This window comes from Rhipicephalus sanguineus, chromosome 8 (assembly GCF_013339695.2).
Source record: "Rhipicephalus sanguineus isolate Rsan-2018 chromosome 8, BIME_Rsan_1.4, whole genome shotgun sequence".
NCBI lineage: Eukaryota > Metazoa > Arthropoda > Arachnida > Ixodida > Ixodidae > Rhipicephalus > Rhipicephalus sanguineus.
In genome coordinates, this window is record NC_051183.1 from 8,822,786 (window position 1) to 8,838,681 (window position 15,896).

The 15,896-nt window shown below is 46.4% G+C and overlaps 1 protein-coding gene across 2 annotated transcripts in view; it reads left to right on the plus strand.

The window, feature by feature from the left end:
- Positions 1–15,896, plus strand: part of LOC119401293 (ras guanyl-releasing protein 3) — a 232,595-nt gene that overhangs the window by 15,083 nt on the left and 201,616 nt on the right. For both annotated transcript variants that reach the window (XM_037667987.2, XM_049418737.1), the window contains exon 2: positions 611–695. The gene's annotated coding sequence lies outside the window, so the exon portion shown is untranslated. The remainder of the gene's footprint in view (positions 1–610; positions 696–15,896) is intronic.

Genomic DNA, 15,896 nt, shown 5'->3' on the forward strand with positions numbered 1-15,896 from the left:
CGACACATGTGTCAAACGCGCAGTAATTCCTGACATGTTTGGTATCGCATGCTTTCCTTTGTATACCGATCTGCTAAACCCTCTCACACTGACACTGGCAAGATAGCGATATCTATGCAACGCCAGGCAAAAATAATGAATTTCGTTGAAATTGTACGGCGGTGGTATTACGTTATGCGTGACGTTTCTGCTGATGTCACGTGACCCCAAGTTGTCGACATGCAAATGGACTCTTCCTTTGCAAAGCCTTGTCATGTGTCAGCGCCCCGTCGATTGCCTTGGCTGATAAGGAGGTTACATATCTGCAGCACTAATCTATGCGCTGCTTAGATTTCTCGTAAACATTTAGTTGACGCACGCGCGGTCGGAGGAGGCCAAGATACTGTCGCCGAGCTTTGTTTTTGGGGCGTATATGTATCTGCGCACGCTGAATACCCGCACTTGTTGGCAGGCAGCGCTCGTCCCGTGTTTCTTGTCCTGCTTTATTTCTTGCTGATGTCAGCTATGTGTATCAGAACGGTACAGAATGTTCGTGGCGACTTCGCTGAAGTTGCCAAATGCGGTGAATGGCGCACGAGACTGATTGTGTTCTGTCTTTCCTTTCTCGCAGTTAGTCCGAGGGTGTCTCCTCCATCAACGACGGCCACGCTTCTTTAACTCTGCCGAAACTTCGTCCCGACATGACAGCGATACAGGTGAGGGAGACATAGGACGCTTTGGTTCGCCATGTTTTTTTTTATTCAGATACCCTAAAGGCCCAGAAGGCGTTACATAGGGGAGGGGGGGGGATACAGTGCATGTGGCAAATAAATAAAATACACGCTGAACAATGAAATAAGAATACACGAATAAGTAAACATGGAATGGTGTAAAAACAGCTACGTGTGACAATATTATACTACGTCAAAAAAAAGCAATCATAAGGTAAAATTTCATAACAATAAACATCATCAGTATCACATGAAACTCATAGAAACAACACTAAATAAAGAAGATAAGGGGAGCAGAATAAAACGCAACGTAAAAAAAAAAGAACATAAGAAAAGCAGCACTAGTGATTCGAGGATAGAATTTTCCTACTGGCTTCCATTTTGTCCTAGAAATGACATTAGACTACTTACAAATGAGTCATCATTCACAATGCGTACAATGTCAGCAGGAAGAAGATTCCATTCACGAATGGCGAGGAGAAGTGGCGAGTGAAAGAAGAGATTAGTGCAGGCGAAAATAGGTTCAATTTTATGTTGGTGATCGAGTCGCGAAGATATATGACGAGCTGGCCTGATATTGAAGATATCGTGATATGACTGATTGAAGTGAAGCTTATGAAAGAAAGACAGTAGTGTCAGCAACCTGCGATTTTCTAGAGGAGCTAAATTGAGTGAAGATTTGATTTCAGTTACGCTTGATGTTCGTAAGTAGTTTTCTGTGATGAAGCGAGTAGCCTTATTTTGTACCGACTCCAGTTTCTGTTTGAGGTAGGCCTGATGCGGATTCCAGATGAAGGAGGCATATTCGAGTTTTGAGCGTACTAACGTTTTATAAGCAAGAAGTTTAGTTTCTGAGTTCGCCGGATGCAAATTTCGCCTTATGAAGCCAAGTTATCTGGATGCTTTACTAACAATTGCGTCTATATGGGCGTTCCAGGATAGGTCTGATGACAAATGAACACCAAGGTATTTTATTGTGGATACAGAGTCTATGGGCATGTTGTTCAACGTGTAGCCGTATAACAGGAGGTTAGCCGTTGTCCCGAACGTGATAGCTTTTGTTTTGTTTACGTTAATTTGCATTTGCCAATTGTTGCACCATTTACTAAGATTTTCAAGGCTAGACTGAAAGAAGCTAGTGTCCTGAGGGCTACCGATTTGCCTGTAAATCACGCAGTCGTCCGCAAATAATCTAACTGTGGATTGCATACCATTACTAATATCGTTAATATAAACTAAAAACAAGATAGGCCCGAGCACGGAACCTTGTGGTACTCCAGATTTGACGTGAATTAACGGAGACGAATGGTCATTGACGAAGACGGATTGGTATAGATTGGCTGGGAAGTTGGTAATCCACCTAAAAACTTATGTTTTTATGTTAAGACCTGTAAGTTTATGAACAAGCCGCAAGTGAGGAACCTTGTCAAAGGACTTCGCGAAATCAACAAATATAGCATCGATTTGATGCAAGCAGTGAACTGAGTGATGTAGGTCATTAAATAATTCGAACAATTGCGTTTCGCAAGAACGACCATGCAAAAAACCGTGCTGATCGATGAAGAAGAAGTTATGTTCTGTAAGAAACTTCACGAGAGCAGACGGATTTATATGTTCTAGGAGTTTGCAACAAGTACTCGTTAAAGATATTGGTCTGTAATTCGATGGCTTAGACGGGTCACGAGATTTAAATATGGGAATTACGGGAGCTTCCTTCCAATCATTTGGGACGCATCCCGTGTCGATAGACTGCTGGAAAAGTGCGGCCAAAATGTCGCATATTGCAGGTTTTGACATTTTGAGAAGCTTAGGGCAGATGCCACCAGGACCAGGAGCGGCATTAGCCGGAAGACGATCGATGCAGGAATGTATCCCTTCCGGTGTGATAGTAATGTCACATGGGGACCTCAAGGTCACTTGGAACAGGGGCCTCATCCGTGAAAACAGACGAAAAAAACTCGTTGAATTCTGCAGCAACACGTGCCGGAGAAAGAACGTTATCATCCTTGGACAACGGCACCGTGGAATTTCTTGCGTAATTAGGCTTAATAACTTTCCAAAACTTTTTTGTATCGTTACGAAGCATGTTTGAAATGTCGTAGGTGAAAAATTTGTCTTTGGCTGTTGTTAGTTCAATTCTGCGTAAGTGCGCGTGCTCGCGATAAAGCCTCCAATCTTCCTCAGATGCTGATAGTTTAGCTTTGGAATATAAACGTTTCTTTTTATTAATCGTGCGTTTCACATGCGTCGTAAACCAAGCGCTTTGCGTGCAGGTGGTTATTTTGATTCTAGGAATATGTTTTTCTTTAAGCGTGATCAATTTGTCACGAATGAGTGCCCAGTTTGTATTGACGTCGTGTTGGTGAAATGATTGCAAAAGGTCGATGGAAAAGGCGGAAAGGTCAATGATAATGATGTTCTTTTGGCACGTAAAAATGTTCTATCATCGTCTCTTTGCTAGCATCCTGGTTAGCTCAATTGTTAGAGCGACCGTCCTTGAAAGGCGTTGAAAGGACGAATTTTTCGTGAACTAAGAAGCTTTCTTTCTGAGGAATCCGTAAGTATTTTCTTGTGGCTTCGTGCTACAAACGGGTGGTTGTCAATTTCCTTTCCTTAATGTTGTGGTGTAGTTGCCAGAACAAAGAGTAGAGTGTATCACGAGAAAAACAATTATTTTTTTCTTTTCGATAAACTGGTGGTGGTTGTGGTGATGTTCCCACAGGCGGTGTTAGCCTGTCAGACCTGGCCGGCAACTGCTCCGCCTGAGCGACTCTTTCCACGTAGTACGGCTCACCATACATTACTTGAACCTGTCTCTCGTAGAAAACGTAAAAGTGTAGAATTAGAGACGTGAGTCGGGCTAGTTGGTGCGTATTAACTGCAGACATGACTGATTAGCGCAAAAAAAAAAAAACAAAAAAAAACAACGGACAAGGTAGAGACGACAGACAGGACGGAGCGCATAACTTCAACTGAGCATTTATTGACAGAAAAACACCAAAACACAAGCTGCGCAGGAGGTTGCGCAACACGCAAACTATCACTCAAACACGCCCCCAAAACGTCACTAATTTTAACACTTCCCATGCTTACGCAACCCACACGTGCCACACCTAGCCAAACGGTTCCGTGCGCAGATTTCTTTCTAAGTATATGCATTCTTTATTACTAAGAGCCAGCGACGGTGCACTCACACACCGATCACTCGCTTTTCTTATGCAAAAAGCCTCGAAAATTTGCCTGTCTGCCTGCCCTCTCAACCGCCTGAGCACACGGGTGCAGTTAAACTGCGCTGTACCGCGAGATGTCCGGCAGCCGCGACAGCGCTGACGGCTGCACGATGTTCCCTCAAACGTCAATTAAGCAACGACCCCTCCGACCAATGTAGAGCTTACCGCATGACAGTGGAATCCCGTAAACCACTGCTACGGAGCATTATACGAACTGCGTGGCATGCTTTTTTACGCAGGCGGCATTCACCATGCGGCACATCCTGGATAGTTTTTTTTCGGCGCATTTCAGCGCTGTCTTTTTGAGATGGTGCGACACTTTGTGCGGCACCGGTACAGGACGCACCTGACTGCACTGCTGACTGAGCCTAGTGTTTGGTCGAGCATGCTTCACCTCGGAAATGAGGCTTTCCGCTGCAGGCACTAAGGTGCGGTCAGGGAACCCGGCGCTTCGCAGTCTATTGACCTGGTGCATAACACTCCAGGCCACCTGGTGCTCACAGGTTTTTTGCAGGGCGGCTCGAAGGCAATTCACAGCTATTCCCCTTTTGACTGTCTTCGAGTGGGCCGAATTATAGTTGAGGATGGGTTTCTTACTTCGGGGGCAATATCCCCAGCAGAGTTTACATTCAATAAAGCTAATACGGAGATCGAGGAATTGCAAGCACTCGTCTACTGGCATCTCATGTGTGAACCTTAGCCCGCAGGAATTAGCTTGAAAGCTTCCAGAACACTATTCACAGCAACATCTTTTGCATCACTAGCCACGCCTTTCATAAAAATCAGAAAATCGTCAACATATCTAAAAATTTTTGCAACAAAAGTCTTGTCCGCACATGCGTTCACTTTCTGATCAAAATTGGATAAAAACAACTCACTCAAAATTGGCGCGTTGCGTGAGCCGATACAAACACCGTCCCTTTGAACGAACGCATCACCGTTAAAATCAACAAGTGTAGATGAGAGGTAAAATCTGAGCATTTCCAGAAAATTGTCAATAGAAATACCCGAAACGTTCTGCAACAGGACCGAAATCCTCTATGCGATCTCTAACCAGAATTAATATTTCATCCTGTTGAATAGAGTAGAACAGATCTACGTCTACCGAAAAAGCAAAGAAACACTCCCCCGCTTTTTCATGCTCTGACATGTACTGGATGACCGAACTTGAATTAGGTGCAAGAAAGGGATCACCAGTATTCAAAACATTGAATTGCTTTTGAATGAACTTCGAAAGCTCACCCTGCCAACACTCCTTTTCCGTCACAATCGACGTTAGTGGCATGCCTCCTTTGTGAGTCTTGGCAGAGAAAAGGAGGCTTAACTTGTCGTTTTTTGTCGCTGATAGGCACTTTCTAAGTCTTTCAAGATCCATGCCCTTGCACATTGCTAAGGCTTTCTTCTTCAGCTGTGCTGAAGGGCACTTAGAATGGACGAAGTTCTTATCTGCTGCTGCTCTTGCTTTTTCACGATATACTGAATTGGGTAGCACTACAAGTCTGCCTTCCTTGTCCGAAACGAGCAAGGCAAGGTCATTTGCTTTTAGGTATTGAACCGGATTCCTCAACGCATTTTCAGGCGCCCGAGCATAGCGACACTTTGGGGGCAAGCAATCCGCACCCTCCGATATACATCTACTCTGTTCGTCATCACCAGCACGGCAAGCAATGCTCCTTACAAGGCCGATCAGAGATACTGGCGTGACATTGGGCTCATTGCTAAATTTTTGCCCGCATTTTAACACATCATTAACTTTGGTAGGAACGGAGCACTCAAAAGTGGTTACGGGCGCAGCAGCTGCAGCGGCTTTCCTGTGGCATTTTTTCCAAGCATTCAGTGACGGAACACACTTTTCCCAGAGAAAGGTAGAAAAGTTCGCAGCCTCACGGGTGCTCCTCCGGAACACGGCTTCCCAGTTACGGCGTCCAGTCACTTGAGACTTGTTTTTTTTTTTTTGCTAATCAGTTATGTCTGCAGTAAAAGTGTAGTAGTCACTTCATTGCGAATCAACCGCACACCTGCCGGAAACACAGTGTGTTCCGCAGAGAAACCCTCTCTTCTTCATATTGTCCGTCACTCTCCCCCTTTCGGAGGAAGGGGGAGAGTGATGATTTTTACAGGACAAGATGTGGTGGTGTCTATCGCCAGCTTCATTGCACTCAGTTCACAACGGGGAAAAAGAGCTCCTTACTTAAAACGCCCATGCAGGTACAAGGAAGTGACAGGTATCATACGAAGTGCTCGAACTGCTACGCGAGCATAAATGAATGCGCTGTACGTGGTTGAGTATGTAAACTATCCATGTCATGTCGATTCGCTTTATGCTTGTGTCTGTGCTAGCTTGGTGCTACTCACGGCTGAATGACAACGTTCCTCTCAGCATTGCGTCTTTAACGCGTAGTAGGTACTGTGGGTAATAAATAAACCATGCGCTCACATTACACAGAAAAGCGACAGAGCCCCAATATTCGTCTTTCGCTATTAAGTGGAAACGGTATCGAGGCAAAACCAACACTGCAGTGAATATTTTGCTCTCCCCGCAGATAGCACTCTCGCCGGCGCACCATCGCCGGTGCGCTGGACATTATGAAGCTGTCACGCGTAGTTGTCGCGCCTGTTATTTGCACGAAACTGCGACTAAGCAGCGAGTCATCGTGCACAGATAATCATTGTAGCGAACTGGGTGCTCGTTCACGTGTCAGCGAGAGATAGAGAAATACATTAATAGAATGCTAAAGATAGCCTGGCCGTGCGCCTGACATGCTACTCCAGGTGCTCTATAGAGGCGATGTTCACAAACGCGGCAGACTGCGGCACTGGTTTCTGGCAGCACTTGCTGATGGGCTAATTGGTGCTTGTTCAAAACTTGGAGGACGCTTAAGCTTCGTCTTTAAGGGTGCAACTCGATATAGCCCTTTTCATTCGCTTGCCCTGCTTCTCTTCTCGGTGGACACCTTAACCGTGCCGCGAGGGAAGGAATGCGTGTGCGCGTTACATTTGTCGTTGTAAACACCCCTAGGTCGCCCACTGAAATTAGTTGCGAAGTACCACTACATGACGTAGCTACACATTTTGTTGATGATGTATGCACGTTAAAGAACACCAGATGGCTAAAATTTGCGGAGCCCTCCACTACGGCGTCTCTCGTAATCAAATCGTGATTTTGGGACGTTAAACCTCAGCAGTTATGATGTGGCTGATGATGTGATGATGTGGCAGCCCTTTGTAATGGGTTGGCGGCTTTCAAGCACTCACCAGTTGCGCGATTCACACGGAGTGACATCTGGTGCGATTCCACGCTTCTGTCACGCAATATTATGTCTGGTAACGTGACTCCTCGCCCGACATGACCGGGCTGTACGGGTCTTTTTCCGAAGCAGTTTCGAGCGCTGGCATGGCTTTGGGGTAGAATACTAATAATAAACAGCGAAGCTGTTTAGCAAGTCGTTCCTTGTATCTCGTATCACGAAACTACAAGTATCATCATCATAAACGGTCATGCGTCACAAAAATTGGGTAAGTCCCACTATTCACCACTGGTCCACTAATAAAGAAGGCTGCAGTTAGCCCAACACTAGAGAACGCGTGTGTTGGTTGGTTGAAAAACTTTATTTGGGTCCTGCAAGGCGTGCGTCAGCGCGCAGCATGTGTGCCACAGAAATTTATGCGGCCTATCAGAAATCTATCATCATCATAAACGGGTATATGCCACAGAAATTGTGTGAATCCCACTACTTGCCACTGGTTGTCTAAGACGGCAGATGGCAACAGTTAGCCCAACCGTAGGAAATGGAAAGGCTACGGTGGCTGCGAGGAGACCCCGAAGCGATGTAAGGGCTACGCCAACGACAACCTGCCGATAGATCTATGAGAGGTGCGAACGCTTGGTTTCAGCGCGAGTCTCTGTCTCTGCAGTTTGGACATCCGTGTCGTGTCTGCGACTGTCTGTGGTTTAGCTCGAACCTCCCTGCGCTGAGAACCAACGTAGAAACAACCTAGCATCACCTAGCTAAAGCCTAGCAACGATCTAGAAGCAACCTAGAAACCTGCATCACCTAGCTAAGGCCTAGAAACAACCTAGAAGCAAACAGATTAGTCTTAAGAATCGTCCAGTTTCGCTGTTTCAAACCTTGCGCGGCTTAGTGCAAGTTTCGCCAATTTTTTACAGCGAAAGCTGTTATGAGATCATTTTAACGGCCGTTTTTGGTGGCGTAGTTGTCCGCCGCCGCCGCCGCCGCCGCTGCCGCCGCCGCCGCCGCCGCCGCCGCTGCCGCCGCCGCCGCTGCCGCCGCCGCCGCCGCCGCTGCCGCCGCCGCCGCCGCCGCCGCCGCTGCCGCCGCCGCCGCCGCTGCCGCCGCCGCCGCCGCCGCCGCCGCCGCCGCCGGTGTCCGTAACCACTATCGCTCGAAATAAGAAAAAAAACGAAATGCGAAAAAATTTCCAGGATGGAACGGGGTTCGAACCTGGGTCCTCTGCGTGGGAGCCCAGTGTTGTACCTCAGAGCCATGCCGGTGCTTGGAACTGCCTTGCAAAATGACGCTATACAGGCCTCATGCCCAGAAGGAACCACATTAGCATATGTAATTTAGTGTGGTAGAAGAGTGAAATAACAACCGCGCACCACACAACGTGAATTCTGTAACCAGGCGTCACACAATGCGAATTGCGCAACGAGTGGGCTGTTGGATGCTTCCAACCCACTACAAGGGGCTCTGCAATAATTCTTCATCGTCATCAGCCACAACACCAACAAAGTGCGCATGATGCCTTACATGTTTTAGCGGGTACCACGGCTCTCCGTTGAATGACGAAAAATGGCATAGTGGCTGCTGCCCTACTTCACAGAAATTATGATTTATAGCGTAGTGGGTTCCTCGCAAGTGCACTTGCATTGGTTGCCAAGGAAGCCCATGAGCCCATCATCCATTTCCTCAGGGTCTCAACAAAGTTCTTCCCCCCTCTCTCTGTCTCTCTTTCTCACGTCAATGTATGTTATATTGCATGGTGGGAGAGTTAAACAGCGACCGGGCGTCACACAATGCGAATTACGTAACTGGTGAGCCGTTTAAAGCTTCCAGCCCATTACAAAGAGCTGAGCCACAATTCTTCATCGTCATCAGTCGTCACGTAAGCATTTCAATTTCACAGAACTTATGATGATTTATAGCGTAGTGGGTTCCTCGCATGTGCACTTGCATTGGTTGCCAAGGAAGCCCATAAGCCCATCATCCATTTCCTCAGGGTCTCAATAAAGTTCTTCCCCCTTCTCTCTGTCTCTCTTTCTCACGTCAATGTATGTTATATTGCATGGTGGGAGAGTTAAATAGCAACCGGGCGTCACACAATGCGAAGCCACAATTCTTCATCGCCATCAGTCGTCACGTAAACAAAGTGCACATAATGCCTTACATATGTGTAGCTGGAACCTCGCTTCTGCGCACAATGACGAATAATCGCGTTGTAGGTGCTTCCCATCTTCACAAATATTGTGATTTATGGCGTAGTGGGGACCTTGCTAGTGTACTTGTATTAGTAGCCCCAAGAGAGTTTAGAACGGGCTCTAGAAATGCCGCTCTTCCAGCTTTCGCTGTGACTGTGCTGCGCTTTCCGTGCAGGCCTGGCATTTTTTTGTTTATTCTTTGTATCCATCGGGATTTTACGCTCACCACCAACGCCGCGAACATCGTATTTTCTGGGACATGGGCTCTTTGGCGCTATTGCGCTAGAACAGTTAACATTTCGTATACTATTCCTGCTTTCGTGTATTGCTCTCCTTGTGCAAAGCGCATACGCGAATTCGTGAACGTCGGCATTTTGGCAGTATTTGGTCTGTTGCCGTGAAGTGACATTTGAAGGTAGGAGTAGTTTGTAGCGTTGCGAGCATTTTAAACTTTAAACTTGTATTTCTCAGAGTGGTAGTGCGACGGGCGACCGTGCAGCATTGCATTTTTCCAAACGAAACGCAAATGGGATGAAGCTGGCAGATGAAGAGCCAGAGGTTAGATATTTTTTCTTGATTACTGCCAGAACTGTGGGCTTAATTAACTATGTATTCGCTGTATAAGTGGCTGTAGTACTTAATAATATTTAATGGTACTGTCATGAGCTTCGGCAAGCATACTGCGGGCCCACCTTCCGCTCGCTGACGGTGTAGTAAGAGGGATTTCACGTTGTTCTAGCTTCAAGTGGCTGGCTTTCACTGCGTTCTGTAACTCTTGCTATACGTAGCCATTGCTTGTTGCAATACGCAGTTGTGCTAAAGGCTTCGATTTTTCTATTTTCATTACTTTTTTGTTTTTATCTGCACTTATAATTCACCTTCGCATGAATTGAAAATTCAGAGTAATGATAAAAATAAAACGACAGAAAATGCTTCGTCAGGCCACGGTCAGCGGATGTGCGACGGTGTTCCATTGTTGTTCTGTTCAGCGCATCCTCTCGCACTCCAACATGCGTTCTGTCATAGGAAACTGCAATTTCGTGGCGGATTGGGCCTTGTCTAAAATACTGCAAAAGTGCCCTCCTCCCGGGTGATTATTTTGTTTGAGATTTGGTTTGTTCTTTCCACATCATGGAGTACTCAATACACAGCAGAGTGCACTTTCCATGCCGAGCCAATGAACAATATTCGATGAACAATTACGCCTGTGCTCAGGCGTATACCACACAGCGCTTCAGCAACGCGAGAGGCAGAGCACGTAACTTGAGACGCGGGAAGGTGTTCCGCTTCCCGCTGGTGCGTCTATGGCTGCACCCAAGGAGAATTTAAATAAGTTCTTTGCGTAGGTCTTGATGCAGTTCTAAATCCTGCGCTAAATGCCTCTCCACTAACGTGAAACCCGAGAAAGTGCATAGCACGGCAGGACTGGATGCCGGAAAAGCGCCGGCGCGGAGAAATCGCGCGCTTGATGAGGCAGTGGCGCCCTCTTGCGCTGCCTGAGTGTCAGCCTGCGGTTTCGGAAGCGTTTTTAGCGATATTCACTTAATTATTGCGATTAAGTCTTGGTTATTCCTGTATTTTAAATTATTCTGAATCATCTTAATTTGTACTGAACTGGCTTTGAGCTATGTCAGCCTTGTTTTAGGCCTGTTTTTGCGACTCGATTTTAAGCGTGACCATGCGGCAGACATACGGACATCAACAAGCCGGGCCCCTGAAGTGCTACGCACTTAAAATAGCTTCAGCGTGAAACACGAAAGGGTGATCGGCAAGTGTGATAACAACTGACAAGGTGCCTTACGCATTCGGCTAAGACGATTAAAAGCCGGAAACCATCCAGTGTGGCTATTTTACCGTGCACTTTATATCGTGAGAACGCTGTCTTGCTTTCTTTCTTATTTTAGTTACGCGAGCGCTGGAAAAAGTAGGTGCATGCGCAACTCGCACGGTCACGCGATATTTGCGCTTTAACAGTCACGTGATTCTTGCACTTTTTATGTTTCTAGTCACGTGAACGCCGTGAAGACGACGGTGAACGCGCAGCTCGCGCTTCATTTCGGTCGCGCCAATCACGCTGACGGTGATATCAGACCACGCCGACTTTTCGTTCAAGGTCATGTTCGCATGAGACGTATAATGCTTTCGCCTTAATAATGTGGACGAATCGTGCAAGTACGTCGGGAACTGGCTGATTAATGGCTGACGAACGCCGGATTGGATTCTTTAGAGCTAGCTATCCCAGATAAACTATACTCAAGCAATAATGTAAAGAAGGCAAGAAGTATGTGTCATCAAGCACAGCACACAGCAACTCCCATATATTAAGTCCGTATGGCGGCCAGCTTTGTTTAATCACGGTCTATATAATCGTCACATGCGGAGTATTAAAACAGCAAACTGTGTTGGTTGAACTGCGTTCGTGGTTTCAAAAAAAAAAAAAGAAAAGAGAAAACGCCGCTAAGACAAGGGACAAATAAATGAGCGCACGATCCCGGCGCCATCGGTATCAATCGTCAGAAGAGGGTCCAATACGTCTAGCCAAGCGATTTGTGCACCGTGTCATGTTGGAGTCGATAAAAGAAGGACATCGCTGTCGTCAAATAAAGATGAAAAAGATGAGGATGTGCTGTCACAAGGAGTGCCTACACGTCTTTAATACGAACTTTAAACTCACCTTTGGCAATTTCAAGGTGTTGAACCGCGACGAATGCGGCCGCCATGCCACTTTTAAGTAGATGCACGATATTCCATAGGACGACAGAACAGAATGCCTCTGATCAGAGACGTATTCACTAAGAAACACGCAGGCGTATGCGTCAGCTAGGAAGCGCTGCATGATATCATACCATTGATAAAGCGCTATAAACAACATTTGTCGCTTGACAGTGCATACATACCAGATATGATCCTAATCGTTTTATATCGATGCGCCATTTTCTTTGGTTTCCTGTTACTTCTGTCTTGTTTTTTTTTAACACGAAAGTCTTTTATGCCGGGGTCCACCACGGCTCCACTGACGCATTTCCGTCACGGATATGACGCTGTAAAATATAAAGACTAACATATGGCAAAGAAAAAACTAGAAGAAAAAGTTTCGTCACCGGGAGTCGAATTTACAACCCCTCGAACCCCAGCGCGCAGCGCGAAACGACTCCGCCACAGACGAACGTTCTTCGTCATACTAACGGCGTGCTATTTATAAACACCATTTGCCGGTGGCGGTACTCAGAGATCGGTGGTACATCAGCGTGTTTTCGTTATCACTAGCGAGGTGGCGCGAAGGGCTCGAAGGGCTCGAAGGGCGCGCTTTAAAGGTCGTCGCCCCACGCGTTGAGATGAGCGTGTGCCTCTACAGGGCGTGGTCGCTCGCGCTCGCGCGCGCTTATCTTGTCCGTCTTGCGCTCTCACCGCAAGTTTGCGTTGAAGTTACAGAGAGCATGAAGGTCACTTCGCTCACTACAGCGGCCGCTTTTGCGAAAGGAGCGCGCTGCTCACAAACAAATAAGTTACAGCTGTGACAGTTCGCGCTCATCCTGTGTATACTTGTGCTTTCGTTTCGTGCGTCCTCCTTTGTATTTGACCAACGCGCTTTAACTGTCGAGCTGTGACAGTTGTTAGTTTGCGCTCATCCTGTGTATGTTCGTTCCGTGTGTCCTTTCTGCTTAAGCAGCGCGTTGCAAGTTTCGAGCTGCTTGCCGTTCTTCGCGCGACATTACAATTGTTGCTATAGCATTCATTCCTTCACCCTCGGGGCGAAACAATGCACAACAAACGCTGAATACGTCTGTGAAGACACCTTTTACTTTCGTGTTAAATCGATTCCTATGACAGAGGGATCAGCTATGTTTTTTTACTTTTTACTTCTATTCTTCGTGAATGTGATTAACGATTTCATTTGTCAAATACTGTTTGTGTCTTAGTGCTGTTAATCTTTGTCATCATTTTTTTAAAGTTTACACGGCAGTCAGCAGGTATTTTTGTGCACAAATAGCTTTCCAGATGCAGTTTGAGACGCCTACGCAGCACAGTCACAAGGACGAATGCAATGCATGATTGTCGCAGAGGAAAGAATGCCAGTGATAGTTGTAGACTCAGCTAAGTGCGACACATAATTTCACACAGTTTCGCGAAGGAAGGCTGTGTGGCTATTTTACCGTGCACTTGACATCACGCGAACGCGGAAAAGACGATGTGAACGCGCATGTGGCTATTTTACCGTCGACTTTATGTCACGCGAACGCCGGTTTATTATTTTTTAGTCACGCGAACGTCGCGTGACTAAAACAGTCACATGACCACCCAGTCACATGAAGTGTGGTACAGTCACATGACGTGCGAGTCGCCGTCGCATTACGTGTGGTACAAAAGTCACATGACCACCCGCCTACCTCGATCTACGACGAGCGTGGGCGGTCATGGGGCTTCTTGTACCACAATCTGGCTTTTCGCCGGGGGACTCACCTCGTGAGCCATTTAAGGATTTATCGATAATAATTGTTTTCCTATCTTATTACTACGACTACCACTACAGTAACCTCCACGCCAAAACCGAGAAGGGGGGGGGGGAGAAATCCTTGTTTCAATAAATTCGGCATCTAAGCAGCACGTCTAATTGCTATGCGGACAAAGACCGCGCTCGGCTTCGGTTTGCTTTTGTGCGTTTAAGTATTTTTTTTTGGTTTATGCAAGGCCGTGGTTCTTGTGCTTCTGCGGCACACTACTATATACAGTTCCGGAAATGACGCCTCCGTCTAAAAGTGCTGCACACAAGTATTCGAGCGCTTTTAAGAATAGCACCATCAGGCACCTGCAGTAGAAGCACGCTGGTCCTCGCACGTGGCCGAACACCAAGCAAAACAATAGAAGTGAAACTTGCTGCGTGATGGTGTTCTCCTATTAGCTCATGGCGGGGACTTGGAAACCTGGTCGGGACTTTCGCGAATTGAGGGGCGCAGCTTTAAAGCGAACCATTTGAGGGTCGAATTTTTTTTGCAAAATGCAGTAAAAAATGTGTATTTTTTATTGCTGAAGTAAATTCTTCCGACGATTCTATTTAAGAGAAAAATTGTATAAAAAATTTTTGCGTGACCGTAAAGTGACAAAAAAATCATTTTTGTTGTTACATATACGTGGTTTATTCGTAGTTACACCAAGCAAAATCCATAAAGAAAACTTATACAATCTTTTATAAATAAAAATTATGCATTGTATTAAACATAGCTCACAGACTACAAAAATAGGCGCACCAGAGTACTTTTCCGCTAAAAAAAATGTTCGTGCTCGCCAAAACAGGAAACGCAACCAAGGGCGGCGTTTGTATAATTTAGCGCCGCACGGAAACGAATGTAATCGCGCCCCGGGGAGCAATAAACGATAGAGTCACAAGCAGTCACCCTTTGAGAGATTAGAAACCAGACAGCCATCAGCTTTGCGGGCGCGAGAAGCGATAACCACCAGAAGGACGAAACCGAAACCAGCCGCACCGCGTGCGCGCGTTCTGATGGGCAAATGAAAGCCGCCGTCGCGCCGCTTCCGAAAGCAAGAAAAAAGAAATAGAAACAACGGAGAGACATCGGCGAATGAAAAAGATTCCACGTATTCGCGAAGCGTGGCAGCACATTCCAAGCAAGAGAAAAGGTTGAAAAAGGCGCGCGGTTTAAACATACAGGCTATGCCGTACATGTACGATGAAAACCCGTTGGTGCCTGTTAGGTGATGCCGTACATGTACTGCGTAAATCCTCCAAGGGTTAAAACGAGAGAACGCTGGAAACGGAACGCAAAAAAAAATCCTACACGATGTTTCTCAGTAACACATATTTTTTTCTGGAATATCAGTCATGCGGAGATGCATTCAAGAAAGGAAGGAGTCATTCAGTACGCCAAATTAACTTTTGAGAATGAAAACTAGGCAAGGGAAAAAAAGTTCGTTCAGAATCGAGTGCCCCTGTGTTTCAAGTTCTTAATTCCTCCTCGGCCTGCAATCTGCTGTACTATAGCATTCTGGTTAGCTTATAGATGGCAGAGTGAATACGCCGGAGAGGCGTTAGTCCAGTGTTCACCACCCGGACTCGATTTTACGGCAACCGGCAAGCTTTCTCTTTCCAAGAACTTTGTATGCATTTGCTTGTGGCATCTTGCTACAAATATGCGGATGAAAACTTTTTTCTTTTGAATAAAATAAAACCACTAAGAGGGAACGCGAGCGCGATCTAAAACACGGTCACAAAAAGAGGTCGGGACGAGCTAGCACTATAGCACTAAGTAGCAACTCAGGTCGTTGTCTATGTCTAGGCGAGGGCATCGTCGGAGTGACATTGAAGACAATGGCTGTGCTCCAAAACTCGCCCTAGATGCCAAAATAGAGCGGACAGCGGCCGTATTAAGCCTAATTCCAATCCTCACGTAACCGGCAAAACAGAAAACCTGGTGAAGACAGCGTCGCACACAAGTACGATGCAGGCTGCCCAATCTGTTCAGACAAGCTGAGAAGAATGCTTGGATCTCGCCGGCATGG